This window comes from Hemitrygon akajei, chromosome 1 (assembly GCF_048418815.1).
Source record: "Hemitrygon akajei chromosome 1, sHemAka1.3, whole genome shotgun sequence".
In the NCBI taxonomy this organism is placed as follows: Eukaryota; Metazoa; Chordata; class Chondrichthyes; order Myliobatiformes; family Dasyatidae; genus Hemitrygon; species Hemitrygon akajei.
In genome coordinates this window covers 209,008,632-209,032,951 of record NC_133124.1, presented here as the reverse complement: position 1 = coordinate 209,032,951, position 24,320 = coordinate 209,008,632, and positions in this window count along the sequence as shown.

Below are 24,320 nucleotides of genomic sequence, written 5' to 3'. Positions count from 1 at the left end.
TGAGATTCATCTTCCCACAGACAGCCACGAAACAAAGAAAACCCAGGAACCCATTCAAAGTAAAGCATCAGCTAAACAAAACATTCCTCTGGGGCCAAGGTGCAAAACACAGTACTTGCTTATAGTCACATTTAGTACATAGGCTAACAATAAAGCACAGTGCAGTTCATACAAAATAATATTAGCGCATTTCCCTCAGTAGCGGGGCCTGAAGATTGATGGTGCATGGGATGTTGTCCTGGAGCCACGTCTCTGTTAGAACAAGGACGGAACAGTTCCTCATCTCACTCTGGGTCAGTTATAGAGGAAGATAATCCAGTTAATTTTCCAGGGAACAAACTTTGGAGAGCATTATTGAGGGGAGAGCTGGCCTGCAAAGGTTAGCCTTTTAACCTAGCATGGATTTCAGTGTACTTGCTGCTCTTCTGTATTCTCTCAGGGTCTTGCGATCATGAGGGTCTTGTGGGGTGGCATGGTAGCGTAGTGGTTAGCTCAACACTTTACAGTACCAATGACCCGGGTTCAATTCCTGCCACTGCCTGAAAGGAATTTGTACGTTCTTCCTGTGACCATATGGGTTTCCTCCCAGTGCTGTGATTTTCTCCCACAGTCCAAAGATGTACTGGTTCAAGGGTTACTTGGTCATCTGTAAATTGTCCCATGATTAGGCTGGGATTAAATCTGGGGATTGGTAGGCAATGTGGTTGAAAGGACCAGAAGGGCCTATTCCGTGCTGAATCTCAATTGAAAAAAATCAAAAACGTGAAAGAAAAACACTTGCAGTATTTCATAAACATGAGAAATTCTGAAGATGCTAAAAATCCAAAACAATGCATGCAAAATTCTGGAGGAACTCAGCAAGTCAGGAAGCATCTGTAGAAATGAATAAACAGTCACAGATTCAGGCTGAGACTCTTCTTCAGGACTGAAGAGAAAGGAGGAAGATGCCAGAATGGGGGGGGGGGGGCGGGGGAAGGAGGGGAAGGAGGATAGCTAGAAGGTGATAGGTGAAGCTATAAGACCACAAGATATAGGAGTAGAAGTAGGCCATTTGGCCCATCAAGTCTGCTCCACCATTCAATCATGGGCTGATCCAATTCTTCCAGTCATCCCCACTCCCATGCCTTCTTCCCATACCCTTTGATGCCATGGCTAATCAAGAACCTTCTATCTCCTCCTTAAATGCACCTATTGACTTGGCCTCTACAGCCCTCATGGCAACAAATTCCACTGATTTACCACCCTCTGACTAAAGTAATTTCTCCGCATCTCTGTTCTAAATGGACGTCCTTCAGTCCTGAAGTCGTGCTCTCTTGTCCTAAACTCCCCTACCAAGGAAAATAATTTTGCTATATCTAATCTGTTCAGGCCTGTTAACATTTGGAATGTTTCTATGAGATCCCTCCTCATTCTCCTGAACTCCATGGAATAGAGCCCAAGAGCTGCCAGCGTTCCTCATATGGTAACCCTTCCATTCCTGGAATCATTCTCGTGAATCTTCTCTGAACCTTCTTCAATGTCAGTATATCCTTTCTAAAATAACGGGTCCAAAACTGCACACAATACTCCAAGGGTGGTCTCACAAGTGCCTTATAGAGCCTCAACATCACATCCCTGCACTTATATTCTATACCTCTAGAAATGAATGCCAACATTGCATTCGCCTTCTTCACCCCGACTCAACCTGGAGGTTAACCTTTAGGGTATCCTGCACAAGGACTCCCAAGTCCCTTTGCATCTCTGCATTTTGAATTCTCTCCCCATCTAAGTAATAGTCTGCCCGTTTATTTCTTCCACCAAAGTGCATGACCATACACTCTCCAACATTGTATTTCATTCGCCACTTCTTTGCCCATTCCCCTAAACTATCTAAGTCTCTCTGCAGGCTCTGTTTCCTCAACACTACCCGCTCCTCCATCTACCTTTGTATCATCGGCAAATTTAGCCACAAATCCTTTAATCCCATACTCCAAATCATTGACATACATCGTAAAAAGCAGCAGTCCCAACACCGACCCCTGTGGAACTCCACTGGTAACTGGCAGCCAGCCAGAATAGGATCGCTATTTCCCAATCTCTGTTTTGGGCCAATGTTCTATCAATGCTAGTAACTTCCCTATAATTCCATGGGCTTGTATCTTGCTGTGCATCCTCGTGCAGCACCTTGTCAAAGGCCTTCTGAAAATCCAAGTACACCACATCTACTGCATCTCCTTTGTCTACCCTACTTATAATTTCAGTAGGTTTGTCAGGCAGAATTTTCCTTTCAGGAAACCATGATGTCTTTGGCCTATCTTGTCATGTGCCTCCAGGTATTCCGTAATCTCATTCCTAACAAACGATCAGGCTAACAGGTTTATAGCTTCCTTTCTGCTGCCTCCCACCGTTCTTAAATAGTCGAGCAACATTTGCAATTTTCCAGTCATCCGGTACAATGCCAGAATCTATTGATTCTTGAAAGATCATTATTAATGGCTCCACAATCTCTCCAGCTACTTCCTTCAGAACCCGAGGGTGCATTCCATTAGGTCCAGGAGATTTATCCATCCTCAGACCATTAAGCTTCCTGAGCACCTTCTCAGTCATAATTTTCACTGCACATACTTCCCTGACACTCTTGAATGTCTGGTATACTGCAGATGTCTTCCATTGTGAAGACTGATACAAAATACACATTCAGTTCCCTTGCCACCTCTGCGTCTCTCATTGCAATATCTCCAGTGTCATTTTCTATTGGTCCTATATCGACCCTCAACTCTCTTTTACCCTTTATATACTTAAAAAAACTTTTAGTATCTTCTTTGATATTAGTCGCCAGCTTCCTTTCATTATTCATCTTTTCCTTCCAAATGACCTTCTTAGTTTCCTTCTGCAAGTTTTTAAAAGCTTCCCAATCCTCTATCTTCTCACTAGCTTTGGCTTCTTTGTATGCCCTCTCTTTTGCTTTTATTTTGGCTCTGACTTCAGTTGTCAGCCATGGTAGTGTCCTTGTTGCATTTGAAAATTTCTTATTTGGAATATATCTGTCTTGCATTTACCTCATTTTTCGCAGAAACTCCAGCCATTGCTGCTCTGTTGTCCTTCCTGCTAGTGTCCCTTTCCAGTCAACCTTGGCCAGTTCCCCTCTCATGCCATTGTAATTTCCTTTATTCCACTGAAATACTGACACATTGGAATTTAGTTTCTCCTTCTCAAATTTCTAAGTGAACTCAATCATATCATGATCACTGTTCCCTAAGGGTTCCTTAACCTCTCTTATCATCTCCAGATCATTTGTACAACCTCCAATCCAGCACAGCCGATCCCCCAGTGGACTCAACAACAAGCTGTTCTAAAAAGCCATCCCTTAGACATTCTACAAATTCTCTCTCTTGAGGTCCAGTACAGGCCCAGTTTTCCCGATCCACTTTCATGTTAAATTCCCCAACGATTATCATGCCATTGCCTTTCTGACACATCTTTTCTATCTCCTGCTGTAAGTAGGAAAGTTAAAGAGCTGGAAAGAAGACACCTGATAGGAGAATGGACTATAGGAGAAAGAGATGGAGGAGGGGACTCAGGGAGGTGATAGGCAGATGAGAAGAGGTAAGAGGCCTGAATGGGGAATAGGAGGGGGGAGGAAAGATTTTTTTTACCAGAAGGAGAAATCTATAGTCATGCCATCAGGTTGACAGTTATCCAGGCAGAATATGAGTTGTTGCAGCTTCACGCTGACAGTGGCCTCATCCTGGTCCAAGAAGAGGCTGTGAACTGACATGTTAGAATGGGAATTAAAATATTTGGTCATGCCAAGTTCCGCTTTCAGCGGATGGAGCGAAGGTGCTCGACGAAGCAGTCCCCCAGTTTGCACAGTTTGTCTGGTTTACCGTGCTTCCGGTTTTTTCTTGTGGTTCTGTCCATAGTGTGTCACCGACTCAGTCACACATGAGAAGTTGGAGGAACTCCGCAGGTCAGTACCACCTATGGTGGGGAATAAAGAATTGATGTTTTGGGCCGTGATTGGAAAGGACGGAGGCAGAAACCCGAATAAGAAGGTGGGGCTTGGGGAAGGAGTGTAAGCTGGCAGAGGGAGGAGGGTGATAGGCTGAAGGAGGGGGAATCCGATTGCAGTGGAGAGTGGACCATGGGAGAAAGGGATGGAGGAGGGGAACCAGAGGGAGGTGATGGGCAGGTCATGAGGGGGAGGAGAAAAAGGGTGTTTGGAGGAAGACAGAGGGGAGAGTTTACCAGAAGTTAAGAGAAATTGATGTCCATGCCATCGGGTTGGAGATTACCAGACAATTATGAAGAGTTGCTCCTCCAATGTGCATTTAAGCTCAAAATGACCCCGGATGTCATTAACCCCTGGGTCATCACCTGACCATTTCTGTCCCCACTTGTACTGGGGGAGTTAATTTAAATTTCTCTTCTGTTGGAGTAATTCAAAAATCAAAGTTGGAGCTGGTCCATTAACAGCAAGGTGATTTATTTCAGAGCTCCTGAAGATTGACCCACAATCTTTTCTGGTCTGTTTTACCCTACGTAGAGTTTTGGCACACGCGCTGTTACAGTGCTTAGCACACACGGTCAATGTACTTTAAACATACTGTAATCAGGAGCCTAATTTCCAGCTGGTGTGTCCTGTTTGTTCAGCAGTTATAGTCCACAAGTTTTCAACAGTATGTTTATTGCAAAACAAGAACATCATGTTGCTTGGGCAATTGCAGCTGAATTTACCTTACTCTTAATCTGCCTTCCTAACTCTATTAACTTGCCTAACTAACAATATTTACTTACCTAACTGTAAATCTGCCCAACTCTATTAACCTACCTACATAACTCTTTACCTGCCTAACTAACTTTATTAACCTGCCTGCCTAACTCTTTTAACGTAATTCCTAATCTATGAATTTACCTGTTAATCTCCATTACTCCATTAACCTACCTAACTCTTAACTCCATTAACTAAGTAATTCCATTAACCTACCCAACTCTTGAACTGCCTTATATTAACCTACCTAACTAATTTTATTAACCTAACTCTATAACTAATCTTATTAACCCATCTAACACTACAAAGCTGCCCAATTATTCATCTTACAGTTCTGAACCTGCCTGATTAAATTTTTTCCCTTAACTGCCCCTCCAACAACTTTCTTTAAAGGTCTGTCAACCTTATGGAAAGTGCCCCCTAATGATTAAACTTACCAATGCTTCTTCCATGTGGTTACTGTCCTGTCCTGGCTGGGGTTCTTGGGCCATGTGAGGGAGGATAGAGTATCAAAGAGCACATTACAGGAACTGGCCCTTTGACCCACAATTCTGCACCGACCACACTGCTGTTTGATCCTGATACTTTTGTGATCCAAAGGAGAGGTTCTTTGGAAGTCAGGAATGTGGTATGAAACTTATTATTGATAATTTGTTAAGTATTACAAGTCTGGAAAGGGTCCAGGAAAGAGGAGCCGACAGAAAAGGAAAAGACAAAGGGAGAAAGTGGGGTCCGGGTAAGAGAATGAAATTTTGTAACCTCCTGGACACAGGCTTCAGCTACTGGATGGGTGCATCATTCTAGAGCAGGGTCTCCCAGCTTAATGGTATTGGTCCGTGGTATGAGGAAGTTTGGGAACCTCCGATCTGGAGGGAGTGACCACTTGGATGGGCATTTGAGCAGTGGGTTCATCCTGACTAGTGGATTCGGCCCAGTACATCACGGGTAAAGCCCTCCCATTGAGCACATCTATATGAATCGCTGTTGTAGGAAAGCAGCATCCATCATCAAAGATCCCCACCATCCAGGTCATGCTCTCTTCTTGTTGCTGCTGTCAGGTAGAAGGTACAAGAGCTTCAGGACTCGCACCACCAGGTTCAAGAAGAGTTACTACCCCTCAACCATCAGGCTCTTGAATAAAAGGGGATAACCACACTCGCTTGCCTCATCATTGAAGTATTCCCAGAAACAATGATCTCACTTTTAAGGGCTCTTTATCTCATTATCTAATGTTATTTATATTTGCATTTGCACAGTTTGTTGGCTTCTGCACTCTGGTTGATCTTTCATTGACCCTGTTATAATCAATATACTACAGATTTGCTGAGTATGCCCTCAAGAAAATGAATCTCAGGGTTGTATACGGTGACATATATGGACCTTGATAATAAAATTTACTTTGAACTTTGAGGTGCATTGAACTTTGGTGGGCATTGGTCTTGGTGACTGAGGTGGATCATATCAAGGTAAAGTTTTATTTATCTTCTTTAATATTGTATTCAAAGTGAGTGGCCATAAAAGTAATGGAGGCTAGGGTGGTGGTATTCTCCTCCTGCAGGATGTGGGAGATCCAGTGTTCTTGCAGGGGGTGTGTGCAGATGCAGCTCCTGTCAGACTGTTTAAAGCAGATGGAGTTACGATGGACTCCCTGTGGAACACCTGTAATTAAAAGCTTTTTCCCTTGAGAGAAGGCTGAAGATGAATAAAGTTTTACTGACCTGAACTCAACAATAAAACAAATTGCTGTTTGACTGTTTAAGTGTGGTGGTGTTTGATGCCAGATTCTGGAGCTGCACCTGACAAATGATTTTGGGTTGGGCAGCATGCAAGGCAGGCACGTCAGGCTCATCCTGAATCTTCAAGTTCACGTTTATTACCAATCATTCCAAATGCATGCAGATTCAAAGATTTAAAGATTGAAAGTACATTTATTATCAAAGTATGTATGCAGTGTACAACCCTGAGATTTGTCTTCCTCACAGACAGTCATGAAACAAATAAGATCATGGAACCTGTTTGAGAGAAACAGCAAACCCCTAACGTGCAAAAAAAAAGTGCAAAACACAGAATATAAATAATCAAACCACGAAGTCCAGGAATGTTCAGTTCAGCTCAACCTAGCACTATGGTGATCAGTAAACTGTGGGTGGCAGAGTCAGCCCACCCTGATTAAAATCGCACAAAATAGTAACAAAAAGAGAGCAACCAGGAAGACATCAGAAACATGGACTACGTTGTCCACTCCACAAATCACCTCGATTTGTGAGGAATGCAGAGAATGACAGAAAAGAAAGGGAGGAGATGGGTTCCTGCATGGTAGGACAGAATGATAGTATTCAATGGCATTACCATCACTGTCAGGGATGGTTGTAGAGGCAGATACTTAGGGACAATGAAGAGACTATTAGGTCGGCATATGGATGAAAGAAACACGGAGGTCTATGTAGATGGGGAGGGTTAGATTGATCTTGGAGTAGGCTAATAGGGTCAGCACAACATTGTGGGCCAATAGGGCTGTACTGTTCCATGTTCTGTTCAGGACATGGTTGCCCGTTTAAAAGGCACCGCATCCACAGTCTTTCATATGCACCGCCAGTGATGCACAGTGGCGATAGTTTCTACCACCTACAGGATGCAGTGCAGCCACTTATGTGGAAAGCTTAGACAGCACCCTCCAAACCCACAACCTCTACAGGTAAGGGCAACAGCAGAAATAAAAAAGTACTGGGATGCCAGCACCCTCCAAACTGATTTGGAACTGTGTTTCTGTTCCCTCACTGTCGTTGGGCCAAAACCCTGGAGTCTCAGCCATCATTGTGGGTGTGCCCACATCTCAGGGACTGCAGCGGTTCAAGAGGGCAGTTCACCACCATCCTCTCGGACTGCGGAACCCACGTTCATCGAATGGATTAAAGAAAGCACTATGGCTGCGTTGTGTCCCATCCACAAATTGCAGTGCAGTCACCTAGTCAGGCTACTCCAAAAGCTCCACCTAGTCCCACAACCTCAGCCACCAAGAAGAGCAAGGACTTCTGCCGCCTGTGTGAAGATCACGGAAAGGAACAGCAGGCTGGAGGGGCTGAATGGACTCTGGCATTGAAAAGATAGACAAATCCAGAGAGAGAGAGAGAGAGCCTGGAGCTACAAGATCGATCCCATATACAGATGGGATGGACCATATGGAGAGGGTAGAGACGTTTGACTCCCAGTGTTGGATTCTGGAGCAGATTAACTTGGATGAGTTTAATAGAGCAATGTACAAAGGCGCTCCTCCAAGAGGATCACAATGTTCTCGTAGGGTTTGGAGGTTTGCGTGCCTCAGTGACCCAGAGAGCTATGTTGGCTGGAGTCAGGGCTTTATGCTTTGGCTCTTGGTAGGGTCACTCATGCCAAACAGGTCAAAGGTTAGAGGACAGACTAAGAGCGGTGCATCAGTCCTCCAGGTTCGGGGGTTCAGCTCAGGGCTAACAACCCTGACTGGTAAAACAAAACTGTTACAGAAACAGCAATGAAGAATCCTTCTATATCTGAGTGTGACGGTATTCCTGATTCTACACCCGGGACTTGCATGACTGACAGTAGTGACAACCGAGAGGAAGCTACTGATGTGATGAAGGGAGCCCTGGTGGTCGCAGAGACGGAGGACCTTCAATGTTGTCCTAAGTAATGGCCAGTGAGTAAGTTAGTAAGTACATAAAGGCACTGAAGGAACTTAGACAGCATTGACGAAGGGAAGTGGACAGTCAATACTTCTGGTTGAGACTCTCCATCTGGACTGAGCTTGAGACTGGCTTTATTTGTCACATGTACGTTGAAACCTACAGTGAAATGCATCGTTTGCATCAATGACTAACTCAGTCCAAGCATTGTCCTGGGGCTGCCCCCAAGTGTCACTATGTTTCCTGCACCAACATAGCATACCCACAACTCTCTAATCTTAAGTCTTTGGAATGTTGGAGGAAACCAGAGCACCTGGAGGAAACCCAAACGGCACAAACTCCTTTCAGGGAATCAAACCCCAATTAGTGATAGCAGTAAAGCATTATGCTAACCACTGCAGCACTGTGTGGCTCTCAACTTGCACCCAACCTTGTCTCATTTCTGGTCTCAACCTGAAACGTCAACTGTCCACTTCCCTCCGCAGAAGCTGCCTGACATGCTGGGTTCCTCCAGCATTTTGTGTGTGTTGCCCCGGATTCCGGTATCTGCAGTCTCTCACATCTCCAAGAATCTAATGGACCCTTGTACCTGGAATGATGAACAATGACATGTTACCTGCAAAGTATGGGCCAGGCCCAGAAGAAAGGAAATCCAAATGTTAATGTTCGATTGAAACAGGCACAAGGGTCAAGATTGGAGTAATAATTGTTCATGATAGCTTGTGTGTGAAATTGAAAGTTGATAATTCTGACCAGTTAATACAAATCTCATTCAGAAGTTACATACACAAAATGCTGGAGGAACTCTGCAGATCGGGGAGCGTCTATGGCAATGAATAAACAGTTGTTGTTTCGGGGCAAGACTGAAAAGGAAGGGGAAAGACACCGGAATAAAAACGTGGGGGAAGGCAAAGGAGGATAGCTGGAAGGTGATGGGTGAAGTCCAGTGGGTGGGAAAGGCAAAGGGCTTGAGAAGACGGAACCTGATAGGAGAAGAGAGTGAACCATAGGAGAAAGGGAAGGTGGAGGTGCACCAGGGGAGGGTGATAGGCAGGTGAGAAGAGGTAAAAGGTCACAGTGGAGAATAGAGGAAGAGAGGAGACTTTATGATTTACTGGAAGGAGAAATCGATATTCATGCCATCAGGTTGAAGGCTGCCCTGGCAGAGTATAACATATTTCTCCTCAACCCCGAGGAGACCATGGACTGACATGTTGGAATGGGAGTGAGAATTGTAATTAACACATTTGACCACTGAGAAGTTCTGCTTGTGTCGGATGAAGCACAGGTGCTCGACAAAGTGGACCCCCAATTTATGATGGGTCTCACCGATGTAGAGGAGGCTGCATTGGGAGCACCGGACACAATAGACGACCCCAGCAGATTCACCTGGAAGGACAGTTTGCTGCCCTGAATGGAGATGCGGAGTTTTTTTTTGCTGACTTCCCTGTGCCTATTTCCTTACTTCTGCTTATTTTTATGAAAACTGAGCTTCCTCTCCAATCACCAGCTGTGATTACAGTCCTGGGCAGGTTATATAGTATGGAAACATGCTCTTCAGTCCATTGTATCCATCCCCCCAACCATCAGGCACCCTTTACATCAATCCCATTTTCTCCTTGTGTCCCCATTAGCCGCCCCCCAACCTACATACTAAGGATAATTCAGCATGTCTCTGGGACGTGGGAAGGAACAGGTACTTCATGGAAAAATGCACATTGTCAGAGGGAGAGTGTACAAATGCCACACAGAGAGTAACAGAGGTCCAGGTTGAACTCGAGCAACAGGAGCTGTGAGTCAGCAGCGCTCACTTCTGCATACTGGAATGTCAACTGGACATCCGTATCCAGAGGCTGCAGTGGGATTGCCAGAATGCTTTCTGCTTTTCCCCGAGCAAACACGAGGAAATCTGCAGATGCTGTAAATTCAAACGACAACACACACAAAATGCTGGTGGAACACAGCAGGCCAGGCAGCATCCATAGGGAGAAGCGCTGTCCACGTTTCGGGCCGAGACCCTTCGTCAGGACTAACCGAAAGGAAAGATAGTAAGAGATTTGAAAGTAGTGGGGGGAGCGGGAAATGCGAAATGATAGGAGAAGACTGGAGTGGGTGGGATGAAGCTAAGAACTGGAAAGGTGATTGGTGAAAGTGATACAGAGCTGGAGAAAATGCTGTGTTCCATCAGCATTTTGTTTGTGTTGTCTGCTTTTCCCTGTTGCATTGACACACAGGAAACACCAGAGGGCAGCATTGCCCACGAGCAGAGTTGGCCTGACTCTCGCAATGAAGGTGAAGTCGATTTCATTCTCATAGGCACAGGTGCAAAGAATGAACTTTCAGCAGCATCGCGTGCAGAGAGAATCGAATAAGCAGTGTTCAAAAAAAAACCAAAAGCATCCAGGAATGTGGAAGGGTGATGATACAATAATACAAATGTTTGTGGAAAATTCTATCATCGTCATCATCACTACGTCGTGTCATTTGTCGTGGGCGATCATGGTCTTTCATCTGTCTTTAAACTGTGAGGTGTCATTGTCCATGAGGAAGACCCCTTCATACTGTTGTTCTTATTCTTTTCTTGACCCATAACCATGATTGTTCTTGGCAAATTTTTTTTTGCAGAAGTGGTTTGCCATTGCCTTCTTCTAGATGGGCCGTGTTTTTATAAGACGGGTGACCCCAGCCATTATCAATATTCTTCAAAGCTTGTCTGCCTGATGTCAGGGGTCGCATAACCAGGACTTATGATCTGCACCGGCTGCTCGTACGACCATCCACCACCTGCTCCCATGGCTTCACGTGACCCTGCTCGGGGGAGGTGGGTAAGCAGGTGCTACACCTTTTGGGCCAGCGGAGGGAAGGAGCACCTTACTCCTCCTTTGGCAGCGATGTATCTCCATCCCGCCACCCAAAACTGCATCAAACTTTGCCTCCATTGTTCGCTGAAGGAGGAGGGTGTTAGGGTTAATTCGAGACTGCCATTACAGGTCAGCAGTGGCTCACGTAATATTAGGAGACCGGAATGCGAGGGAGGGGGGAAGCGAAACTGGGGATTCCGCTACACCGAAACTACTAGTGTCACGCGATTCAGTAAACAAAAGAAACAGGTAACTCGTGAGTGTATGGCATCGGGCCAATAAGATGGACACAAGTGCCCGATATTACCTAATATGTAGCGGGGGGTTGTGCTGGGGGGAAAAGGGGTATAAATAAGAGCAGATTGTAAGGGGAAGAGAGAACGCGCCTTCTCCAGCGACTCCGTGGATTCGCTGTGCCAGTTACGAATTCTGCAATAAACCCAAGTTTAGTAATATTCCGGTGTTGGTTGTCTCTCTTCCTAAACGAACACAGGGCAGAATTTCAAGCCCAACAAGGGGCATAAGTGTTACGCACCCAGCAGCAATAGAATTACACCTGGAGTCTGGTTTTGATGTTAAAACCACTATCTTTATTAGTAACTACTTGTAATATCGTAACTTAAACAAGATAAATAAAAGTTAACGGTGTTATGCAGGTATGTAACTGTGTGGCTTCCAAGGTAACAAGCTTGGAAACAAAGCTTAGAGTCTTATGAAGGTAAAATAGGAAAGTTCAGATGTCCACGAAGTGAAGGATGGGAGAGAGATATTTGTAATCCAAGGGTAAATGTAGAGAGATGGCGATTATGTCGAATTCCACTGGTAATCGAAGACCGTCATGGAAGACCTTGTCTGTTGAATCAATCCAAAGTCCACTTAGATATATCACCAGAGTGATCTGTCACAGGCATGTCGTCTTCAAGTGATCACCACATGACATAACCAGGCAAGGGTTAACTTGGAGTGGTCCCACAGGACATTCCTAAATGCACTCCTTTGGATTATATGAAGTGACAGACACATATTCTGAAGCAAACCCTGCCCCAGCATTTACTCAGACTATGAGAGTAGCTGTTCTGTCTCTCTCATTCCAACTGACTGTCTCTCTTTCTCTCTCTGTGAAAATCAGAGGTCAGCCGAGAAAGCTGGTGGCTGACGTCATAGTCAGTCCTGCCTCACTCAGGGGTGCTCTTAAAGTGACAGTCCACCATGTGAGCCCGCAGGCTCGTAATGACAGGAATGAGTATGGGGGGCGGGGGTGGTGGAAGGGTGGGGGAGAGTATGAGAATATGGTATTGAGAAAGAGGATCAGCCATATTGCTTTAGAAAATGGCCGAGGCTTGAATAATCTGTTCCTGCCTTTCTAAAGGCGTGTTCCTCCAAAAGTACTTTCCTCAACAAAAGTCAATACATTTCAATTCTTACATATTAGAGTATGTAGATTAGGTCTTGCATGATGCAGGAGTGCCCTTAGAAGTTGAAAAGTGAGCAAAAATTCTTCAAGCCACTGTTGTGAGACTTGAGGTTGCTAGAATGTCTCAATTTTTCTTATTCAGCCCTTGATGTGACCATTTGGGTTTTAACCTTTGAGGTGACCCTCTTCTTGTACCTCCTTCATGTCCTGACTCCAGAAAGGCAGTCATTACATAACCCTTAACCATATTTTATATGTTCCTGATTGCCTGAATGATAAAAATCTATTTTTCCAATGTGTAGCCTCAACAGCGATGTGACTAAGGCTTAGAAGATGTTGACAGGACCACATGATGTTTGTATGGCCTGCCTCTTTCAATTAAATGGTTTAAAGAGGAATTACTGACTTCACACTTTGAAGTGATTTAAGACCAGATCAAGGTTAAATGTCAGAAAGTGATTCTTTTCCCAAATATTGTGGGACTCTTGAGCAAAGTTGCCGATTCACTGAAAATCTTCAATTTGGAGATGGACCTGATTCTGTCTGGTCTACAAATCGTCTTCTGGTGAGGTACTGTGGACAACACACCAGGTCTATCACCAAAAAGCCTCAGGGTGGAATCTCTCAAATACTTTTCCCCACTACTCTATAAAGCCAGATGGAATTCGATCTGGAATAGTGTGAAGTGATACACTTTAGAAGATCAACTGTGGGGGAAGAGTGTGGGGTTAATGACAGAATATGTAACAGTGTGGAGGAAGACAGGGCCTCCAGCTCCAAGTTCATGGATCTCTCAAAGGTTGCCATGCAAGTTGTTAGAGTGGTTAAGAAGGCTTATGGTGTCAGGGGATTGAGATCAATTGCAGCTCTATAAAATGCTGTTTAGACCACACTTGTGGTATTGTGTTCAGTTCCCGTCACCTCATTAAAGAAAGGATGTGGAAGCTTTAGAGCAGTGGTTCCCAAACTTTTACTTATGCCATGGACCAAATACAGTTAGACAAGGGGTCCAAGACCCCAGATTGGGAAACACTACTTTGGAGAGTGTTCAGAGGAGATATATCAGGATTCTGCCTGAATTACAGAAGGTCTCTGATGATGAAAGGTTGAGAGAGCTAGATTTTTCTCTTTGGAGCAAAGGAGGATGAAAGACAACTTTATGTAGAGGTGTATAAGATTATAAGAAGCATTGAAAGCGTGGACAGCCAGTGGTTTTTCCCCAGGGCGACAAAGGCTAATGCCAGAGGGCATACTTGGACAATGAGTGGAGGAAAGTTGAAGGGAGATGTCAGGAGTAGCTTTATTTTACACAAAGAGTGGTAAGCGCCTGGACGAACTGCTGGCAGTTATGATGGTAGGGACTGATACATTTGGGACATTTAAGAGACTCTTAGGTGCATGGAAGAAAGAGAAATGGAGAATCCTGAGCTGTGCAGGAGGGAGGGATTAGATTGTAGATTAAAAGTTCAGACAACATCGTGGTCCACAGGGACAAAGGAACTGATTGTGGACTTCAGGAGGGGTAAGATGAGGGTACACACATCAACCCTCATAGAGGGATCAGAAGTGGAGCGAATGAACAATTTCAAGTTCCAGGGTGTCAATATCTCTGAGGACCTAACGTGGATGCAACCTATCGATGCAACTATAAATAAGACAAAACAGTGGCTATGTTTCATTCGGGGGTTGAGGAGATCTGGTAAAAACAGCAAAAACACTCGCAAGTTTCTACAGATATACCGTGCAGAGCATTCTAACTAGCTGCATTACCGTCTGGTATGTGGATTGTCAGGATCGAAGTAAGCTGCAGAGCATTGTAAAACTAGTCAGCTCTAATATGGGCACTATCCTCTGTAGTATCCAGGATATCTTCAAGGACCGATGCCTCAGAAAGGTGGCATCCATCATTAAGGACCCCCACCACCTAGGACATGCCCTCTTCTCATTGCTACCATCAGGAGGTAGAGGAGCCTGAAGGCTCACACTCAATAATTTAGGGACACATACAACATGCTGGAGGAACTCAGAAGGTCGGGCAGCATCTGTGGAAACGAACAGTCAACGTTTTGGGCTGATTTGACGGGAATTCAGGAACAGTTTCTTCCCCTCTGAATAGACATTGAACCCATGAACACTCCCTCACTGATTTTTCATTTCCTAATTTTTGCACTACTTATTTAATTTAGCGACTTAATATATACATACACCTCTGTAATACACGGCTTTTTTCTCTCCATTATCATGTGTTGTACTGTACTGCTGCTGCAAGGTTAACAAATTTCACAACTTATGCTGGTGATATTAAATCTGATTCAGTTCGATGTTCTATCAAACATCCCAGTGGTGTGCAGGTTCAGAGATTAATTAGCTGCTCGAAGTTGTTCCTGACGAAGGGAAGAATCCGGAGGAGTTGATCGGAACGTAGGAAGAGCAAAACTAATTAATGTAGGATTCTTGTGCGGATCCAGTGGGTTGAAAGACCTGTTTCTGCACTGGGTGACTTTTTAACTACACCTCATAATATCTTAAATAAATGTGACCGGTGCCACATTTCTCTACTTCCCTCACAACATGTAGAGGAGACGGAGTACAGAGTTATAGAAAAGTACAGCACAGAATAGGCCCTTCAGCCAAAGCTATTTAAACTGCCTTCTCCCATTGACCTGCACTGGGACGATAGATCTTCATACCCCTGCCATCCATGTACCTATCCAAACTTCTCCTAAATGTTGAAATCGAGCTCGCATGCACCACTTGCACTGGCAGCTCATTCCACGCTCTGATGACTATCTGAATCAAGAACCATGAATATCCCCTCAATAGAACCATAGAACACTACAGCACAGTACAGGCCCTTCAGCCCTCCATGTTGTGCCGACCCATATAATCCTTAAAAAAAGTTCTAAACCCACACTACCCCATAACCCTCCATTATTCTTTAATCCATGTGCCTGTCCAAGAGGCTCTTAAATACCCCTAATGTTTTAGCCTCCACCACCATCCCTGGCAAGTCATTCCAGGCACTCACAACCCTCTGTGTAAAAATCTTACCCCTGATGTCTCCCCTAAACTTCCCTCTGTTAATTTTGTACATATGCCCTCTGGTGTTTGCTATTGGTGCCCTGGGAAACAGGTACTGACTGTCCACCCTATCTATGCCTCTCATAATCTTGTAGACCTCTATCAAGTCCCCTCTCATTCTTCTACGCTCCAAAGAGAAAAGTCCCAGCTCTGCTAACCTTGCTTCATATGACTTGTTCTCCAAACCAGGCAACATCCTGGTAAATCTCCTCTGCACCCTCTCCATAGCTTCCACATCCTTTCTATAATGAGGTGACCAGAATTGAACACAATACTCTTAAGTGCAGTCTCACCAGAGATTTGTAGAGTTGCAACATGACCTCTCTACTCTTGAACTCAATCCCCCTGTTAATGAAGCCTAGCATCCCATAGGCCTTCTTAACCACCCTATCAACGACCTTTGAACCACAAGGTCCCTTTGAACCTCAAGCTCCCCTTAAACTTTTTGCCTTTCACCCTTAACCCATGACCTCTGGTTGCAGTCGCACCCAACCTCAGTGGAAAAGCTTGCTTGCATTTACCCTATCTATACCCCTTATAATTTTGTATACCTCAATCAAATCACCTCTCAATCTTCTATGTTCCAAGAAATAAAGTCCTAACCTATTCAGTATTTCTTTATAACTCAGGTCCTCCAGACCCGGCAACATCCTTGTAAGTTTTCTCTGCGCTCTTTCAACCTTATATACATCTTTCCTGTAGGTAGGTGACCAAATCCGCACATAATACTCCAAATTAGGCCTCACTAACGTCTTATACACCTTCAACATAACATCCCATTTCCCGTACTCAGTACTTCGATTTATGAAGGCCAGTACTTTTTTGCAGCATTGAAATGTCTAACACCAGAAGGCTTGCATTGTAGATGAGAGGGGGGTAGGTTCAAAGAGGATGTGAGGGGTAAGTTTTTTACTCAGAGAGTGGTAGATGCCTGGAAGGCACAGCCTGGTACGGTGATAGAGGCAAATACCTTAGAGGCTTTTAAGAGACGTTTAGATAGGCCCATGAATATGAGGAAGATGGAGGGATATGGACATTGTGTAGGTAGGAGGGATTAGTTTTGAGATTTTCTTGACGAACTTTTTTAGTTGGTAAGGCAGGAGATTGTGGGCTGAAGGGCCTGTTCCTGTGCTGAACTGCTGGATGTTCTAATTCTATCCATTATATGTCTTAAACCCGCATTCTGTGTGACATTGTTTCATTGCTATGCTTTGAGAGACACAAGAGGTTCTGCAGAAGCTGGAAATCTTGAGCAACACACGCACACACTCACACACACACACACACACACACACGCACACGCACACGCACACGCACACGCACACGCACACACGCACACACACACACACACACACACACACACGCACACACACACACACACACACACACTCACACACACACACACACACACGCGCGCACACACACACACATTCAGACCCACATGTTCACCCACACACACACACACACACACACACACACACATTCAGACCCACATGTTCACCCACACACACACACACACACACACACACACACATACACACACACACACACACACACTCACACACACACACACACACACACACACACACACACACACACACACACACACACACACACACACACACTGTTGGAGAAACTCAGCGGGTCAGGCAGCATCTATGGAAGGAAATAACTAATCAACTTTTCGGGATGAGGTCCTTCTTACCAACCTCTATATATACACACACACACACACACACACACACACACACACACACACACACACACACACTGTTGGAGAAACTCAGCGGGTCAGGCAGCATCTATGGAAGGAAATAACTAATCAACTTTTCGGGATGAGGTCCTTCTTACCAACCTCTATATATATATATATATATACACACACACACACACACACATACACACACACACACACACACACACACACACACACACACACACACACACACACACACACACACACACACACACACACACACAATGTTGGAGAAACTCAGCAGGTCAGGCAGCATCTATGGAAGGAAATAAATAGGTCTCGGCCTGAAACATTGTCTGTTTATTTCCCTCCATAGATGCTGTCTGGGCAGCTGAGTTCCTCCAGCATTTTGCTTTAGATTGCTTTGCCCTCATTCAAAGAGCCTGATGACTGAAGGTTGCAGCCATTTTGAAAATTGAGTTGTTGGGCTCCCATTGGTAGCCAGTGTAATTCAGTGCAGACTGTGGCTTTGCTCCTTGGGCTAACATGGTTTGTATTCATCAGTCTCATCGTGGTTCCACCAGCAAAACCACAGGAGAGGCAGCTTCAGCCTTTGACAACTATCGAGAGCAAGACTGTGGGAATGAACTGAGGAGAAAAAGAGGAATTGCTCCTTTATAAAGATAGTCATACTGGAACCAATGTTCAAGAAAGCCATTTATTTCCCCATGTTCTCCCAGCAGAGTAATCCCTTGCATTTTTAGTATAATTTAAAAAAAGATCCTTCCTACACTAATGCCTTTTACATGCCTTTCAGCGGCTTTCATTTATTTTCATTTAAAATTACATGTATCTGTTCTCAAACTAATAAAATCACTAAAGCCCTGGTGACATTGAACACGTTGGATAAGCTCTGAGCAACCTCTCCATTGTTAGCTGTGTTCAGTTATAATCTCTCTTGCTTCTGCATTGGAGTGTTTTGTGCTTGAAGCAACAGTCAAATTGCCCAGCACGACACTGGCGCCAGAGACACTGCCTCAAGAACATTCCGTGTGTACAGAAAGGTGTTGGGAAAAGGTCAGCAGTATCAAGAAGGATCCCAACCACCCAGCCCATGGACTCTCTGTCCCACTCCCATCAGGAAGGAGGCAATGTCACTTCCATGCCAGGACTACTGGATTTTCCCCAAGTAGTGAGGCTGATCAACACCTCCACCCACTAACTCACCCACCACTACGTTATCATTTCCTGTCAGAGTCACCTTGTGTACAGACACTAGCCCCACTTAGTGGACATATAATCAATCAATGTATCTAATCTATCTTACGCTTTTTCATTTCTCTCTACTGCCCGTTACGCCTTTGGCGTTTAGGGCAGCAACGAAGGTCTTCCATCTCTGCCGGCGTTCGGGGCTTCTTTCAGTGTGTCAGTAGCCCATTTTTCACTACTGTCAGTCAGCTGAGTGCCGGGTGGTGACTCGGGCATATCATCACGCTCAGATGTAGAAGGATTCTTCAGGGCTGTTTCCGTAGCAATTTTGTTTTACCCATCAGGGATGTTAGCCTTGAGTTGAACCCTTGAACCTGGAGGACTGGTGGACCACTCTTAGTCTGGCCTCTACCCTTTAACCTGTATGGCATGGGTGACCCTACCAAGAGCCAAAGCATAAAGCCCTGACCCCAGCCAGCATAGCTCTCCGGGTCATTGAGGCATGCAAACCTCCAAACCCTTCGACAAGGTTGTAGTCTTCTTGGAGGATATTTACATTTATTGTTTTTTTTTAAAATGACTGTGTTCTTTAACTTAACTGTGCTTTATTTTGGATCCGGAGCAACGACTGCTTTGTTCCCCTTTACACTTGTGTACTGGAAATGACAATAAACATTTTCTGAATTTTGAATCTTGAATCATGAATCTCATTATGTCCTCAGGAAGATCGCACAAGAAGGAAGTGTAAAATATTTAGTTCCTCGTGTGACCCATCAGTAATATTCACTCAGTTTTTCTTTCTTAGCAGACGACCGCTGGCCATTTCCAGCATTCTCATTTTGAACACAAGGTTCTGCAGCAGTTTTCAGTCAGTAGTAAAGGAGATGGATGCAATTCAGAACATAAAGGCAAGGATATGCTGCTGAGGCATTGTAAGACCGCTTTGGGAGTATTGGGAGCCATTTTGTGCCCTGTATCTAAGGAAGTGGGTGGCAGATGGGAGATACATCTCTACCAGAGGAGGTGTAAGGTGCTCCTTCCCTCCGCTAGCCTGCAGATCAGATGTAGCACCTTCTTAGCCCCCTGATCAGGGTCACGTGAAGTCATGGGAGCAGGTGGTGGATGGTCGTATGAACAACTGACGCATATCACAAATCCTAGTTGCACGACCACTGACGCCAGACAGACAATCTCTGAAGTGTATTGGGGTAACTTCTCTTGGAAAGCCACTGCCCAGGAGAAGGCAGTGGCAAACCATTTCTGTAGAAAAATTTGCTAAGACCAATCATGGTCATGGATAAGACCTTAACCACTCACATCATATGACATGGCACGTAATGATGGTGATGATCTCAGCATGTACCAGACCTGGAGATGGTCCAGAGAAGGTTCACAAGAATTATCCCAGGAATGAAAGGAAGAAATACAAAGAGCAATTGACGTCTCTGAGCCTGTACTTAGTGGAGTTCAGAAAGAGGAAGGGAGATCTCATTGAAACCTATGTAGTCCTGAAAGTCCTAGATAGAGTGATGTGGAGAGGGTGTTTGCATTAGTAGTAGACCCTCAGCTCCGAAGGCACAGCCTCTGGATAAAGCAACATCCCTTTAACACTGAGATGAAGACAAATTTCTTCAGCCAGCGAGTGGTGAATCTGCGGAATTCATTGCTAGAGGGTTGCAGAAGCCAAGTCCACAGGATGGGATTATTTAAAACCAAGATTGATAGGTTCTTGATTGGAAAGGGAGTTAAGGGTTACGTGGGCAAGAAAGGATAATGGGCCATAATGGGTAGAACAGACTCAATGGAAAAATGGCCTAATCTTGCTCCTGTAGCTTATGGTTCATAGCATATTCTTTGTTAGTTCTCCAATATTACATTATGACATAAAAGGAGGCCATTCAGCCTGTAAGTCTTGTACTGGCTTTTAAACTCATCCCCATTCTTGTTCTCTGTAGCCTTTTCTCTCTCACATCTCCAGAATTTCCCTCTCTTTCATCTGTCTCTCACCTACACTAAAGGTAATGTAGAGCAGTGAATTTACCTCCTTCTCTCATCATCAATCTATCACCCAGATGGTTCCATAGACATAGGGATCAACTATCAACCCTGTTCTCACCCTATCAGTGGCATTTCCTATGCACTATTCACCCCTCTCCAAATCTAACCACCTTTCTCACTATCCCAGTTCTGATGGGGTTTGTCTTGGACTTTTGAAATGTTAACTCTGTTTTTTTCTCTCTCATCAGATGCTGCCAGGCCTGCTGCGTGTTTCCAGCATTTTCAGTTTTTATTTCAGATTTCCAGCATCAGCACGCTTCAAGTTTAATTCACATGCTTAGCAGAGACATTGATGGAAGGTAAATTCTGGTCTGGGGCAGAAAGCCTCTGGTCTTCTTTGAAACACTGTAATACAATTTCTTTACCACCAGAGGGCAGATGGAGCTTTAGCTTGATATTTTCTCCAAGGCAGTGGCACCTTGTACACTACAGTACTCCCTTGGAACTGGGCTGGGCTAATTCCAAGGAACGTAATTGTCGACTATTTTGTTGAGGGCCTAAAGTCCCAAAGGAATTTCTTTCCTTAAATGGCATTCCTGAATCAGATGGGTTTTTTAGAGCATACCAATAGCTTTCATGGAAACATAGAGAAAATCCCTCATGGATTAACACAGCCCAAATGGTCCATGCAGACCACAGTATCCTCTCATTTGCCCACATTCAACCCATAACCTTTGCAAGCTCCTTCCCCTCCATGTACTTATCCAAATCCCTCTTTAAAGTTGCAATTATACCTGCCTCAACCGGTTCTTAGCATCAATAATTGTCACCTCATCGACAATTCCCTGTCCTATAGTTGGATGTGAACTCAAATCTGCCAGATCGTGTATAGGTGAGAGTTCGAATCCAACTAGGGAACTAGGGATGAGTTCAAAAGTCAGAATTATTAATGCTGAGATTATTAACTTTGTTTTATTAAAATGAATCCTGGGGTTGTACTCTATATGGTCTCTCTCTCTCACACACACACACATAAATATATAGATACTAAATTTACTTTGAACTTTGAAATACAAAACATTTAAAAATTAAAAAAAAATTCCATTTAGGCCAGAGAATGCTAGCAGATGGTTGCGCCTCTGACTGGAGGCCTGTGGCTAGTGGTGTGCTGCAGGGATCAGTGCTGGGTCCATTGTTGTTTTTCATCTACATTAATGATCTGGATGATAATGTGGTTAACTGGATCAGCAAAGTTGCAGATGACACCAAGACTGGGAATATCTAGGACAGTGAGGAGGGCTATCTTAGCTAGTAGTGGGATCTGGACCAGCTGGAAAAATGGGCTGAAAAATGGCAGATGGAAGTTAATGCAGATGAGTGTGAGGTGTGGCACTTTGGGAGGACCAACCAGGTTAGGTCTTACACGGTGAATGGTAGGGCAATGAGGAGTGTGGTAGAACAAAGGGATCTGGGAAAATAGGTCCATTATTCATTGAAAGTGCCATCATAGGTAGAGACGGTCTTAAAGGAAGCTTTTGACACATTGGCCTTCATGAATCTAGGTACTGAGTACAGGAGGAAGGATGTTCTGTTGAAGGTTAAGACATTGGTGAGGTCTAATTTGGAACGTTGTGCGCAGTTTTAGTCACCTACCTACAGAAAAGATGTAACTAAGGTTGAAAGAGTACAGAGAAAATTTACAAGGGTGTTGCTGACTCTGGAGGACCTGAGTTATAAGGAAAGATTGAATAGGTTAGGATGCTATTCCTTGGAACCTAGAATAGAATAGAATAGACCAAGGAAATGGTGGTGGACTTTAGGAGATCTAGGCCTCATATGGAGCCAGTGATCATTAATGGAGAATGTGTGGAGCAGGTTAAGACCTACAAGTATCTGGGAGTACAGTTAGACGAGAAGCTAGACTGGACTGCCAACACAGATGCCTTGTGCAGGAAGGCACAGAGTCGACTGTACTTCCTTAGAAGGTTGGCGTCATTCAATGTCTGTAGTGAGATGCTGAAGATGTTCTATAGGTCAGTTGTGGAGAGTGCCCTCTTCTTTGTGGTGGCATGTTGGGGAGGAAGCATTAAAGAAGAGGGACGCCTCACGTCTTAATAAGCTGGTAAGGAAGGCGGGCTCTGTCGTGGGCAAAGTACTGGAGAGTTTAACATCGGTAGCTGAGCGAAGGGCGCTGAGTAGGCTACGGTCAATTATGGAAAACCCTGAACATCCTCTACATAGCACCATCCAGAGACAGAGAAGCAGTTTCAGCGACAGGTTACTATCGATGCAATGCTCCTCAGACAGGATGAAGAGGTCAATACTCCCCAATGCCATTAGGCTTTACAATTCTACCGCCAGGACTTAAGAACTTTTTAAAAGCTATTATTAATGCTTTTTGAGATATTGATTTAGATGCATATCATATTTTTTACTGAGTTAAGTATTGTATGTAATTAGTTTTGCTACAACAAGTGTATGGGACATTGGAAAAAAAAGTTGAATTTCCCCATGGGGATGAATAAAGTATCTATCTATCTATCGATTAAGAGGATATTTGATAGAAGTATACAAAATTATGAGGGGTGTAGAAAGGGTAATTGCAAGCCAGCTTTTTCCACTGAGGTTTGGTGGGCCTGCAACCAGAGGCCATGGGTTAAGGGTGAAATGTGAACATTTTAAGGGGAACATGGAGGGAAACTTCTTTGCTCAGAGAGTGTGGAATGAGCTTCCTGCACAGGTGGGTTTCAACGTGTAAGAGACGTTAGGATAGGCACATGGATGGCAGGGGTATGGTCCCAGTGCAGATCAATGGAAAGAGAGAGTTTAAATGGTTTGGTAAGGACTAGATGGGCCAAAGGGTCTGTTTATGTGCTGTACTTTTCTGTGACTCTATTATAACAGGCTCTCAGTTGATTTGTCCTGGAGCTATAACGAATGCAATGCTGCTTCAGTCATACTTGCTTATGATATCGTGAGGCCGCATGGGTCTCTGGCTCTACGCTAACTCGTGGAACAAACCCATCACCTTATTCACTGTCCTGTGACCTATTCTCTCTCACATACCCATAAGCATCCAATTATTGGGGGGGGGGCGCGGGGAGGGCGCAATTTACAGCGGCCAGTTAACTTGGCAATCAGCACATCATTGGAATGTGGGGGGGGGGGTACGGGATCAAAACCATAAGGAAGGATGTGGAAGCTCCACATGGATAACGCTCAAGGTGAGGATGGAACCTGGCTGACTGGAGCTGTGGTGCTAACCATTGCAGCTTTATTACAATCCAACATGAAGAAGCAGTTGTATATAGAACATAGAACACAACAGCACAATACAGGCCCTTCGGCCCATTATATTGTGCCACCCTTTTAGTCTACTCTAAGATCAACCTTACACCTCCTTCCCACATAGTCCTCTGTGTCACGTACCCCGTGACCGGGTTAAGAACCAGCAGAAGTGGAAAACACTTTGGAGTCTGTTATTACTAGTAACTAATAGTGTTCATTAGTAAACTAAGCAATACAGTACAATAAAATGCGAATATATGAAATAGGTTAGCAATGATATATACAGAAGTGTGGAAATAGAAACCAGGCCCAGGCTCTTTCAGAGCTAGGGGTAAATGGATACAGTCTTATGATATGATGCAGA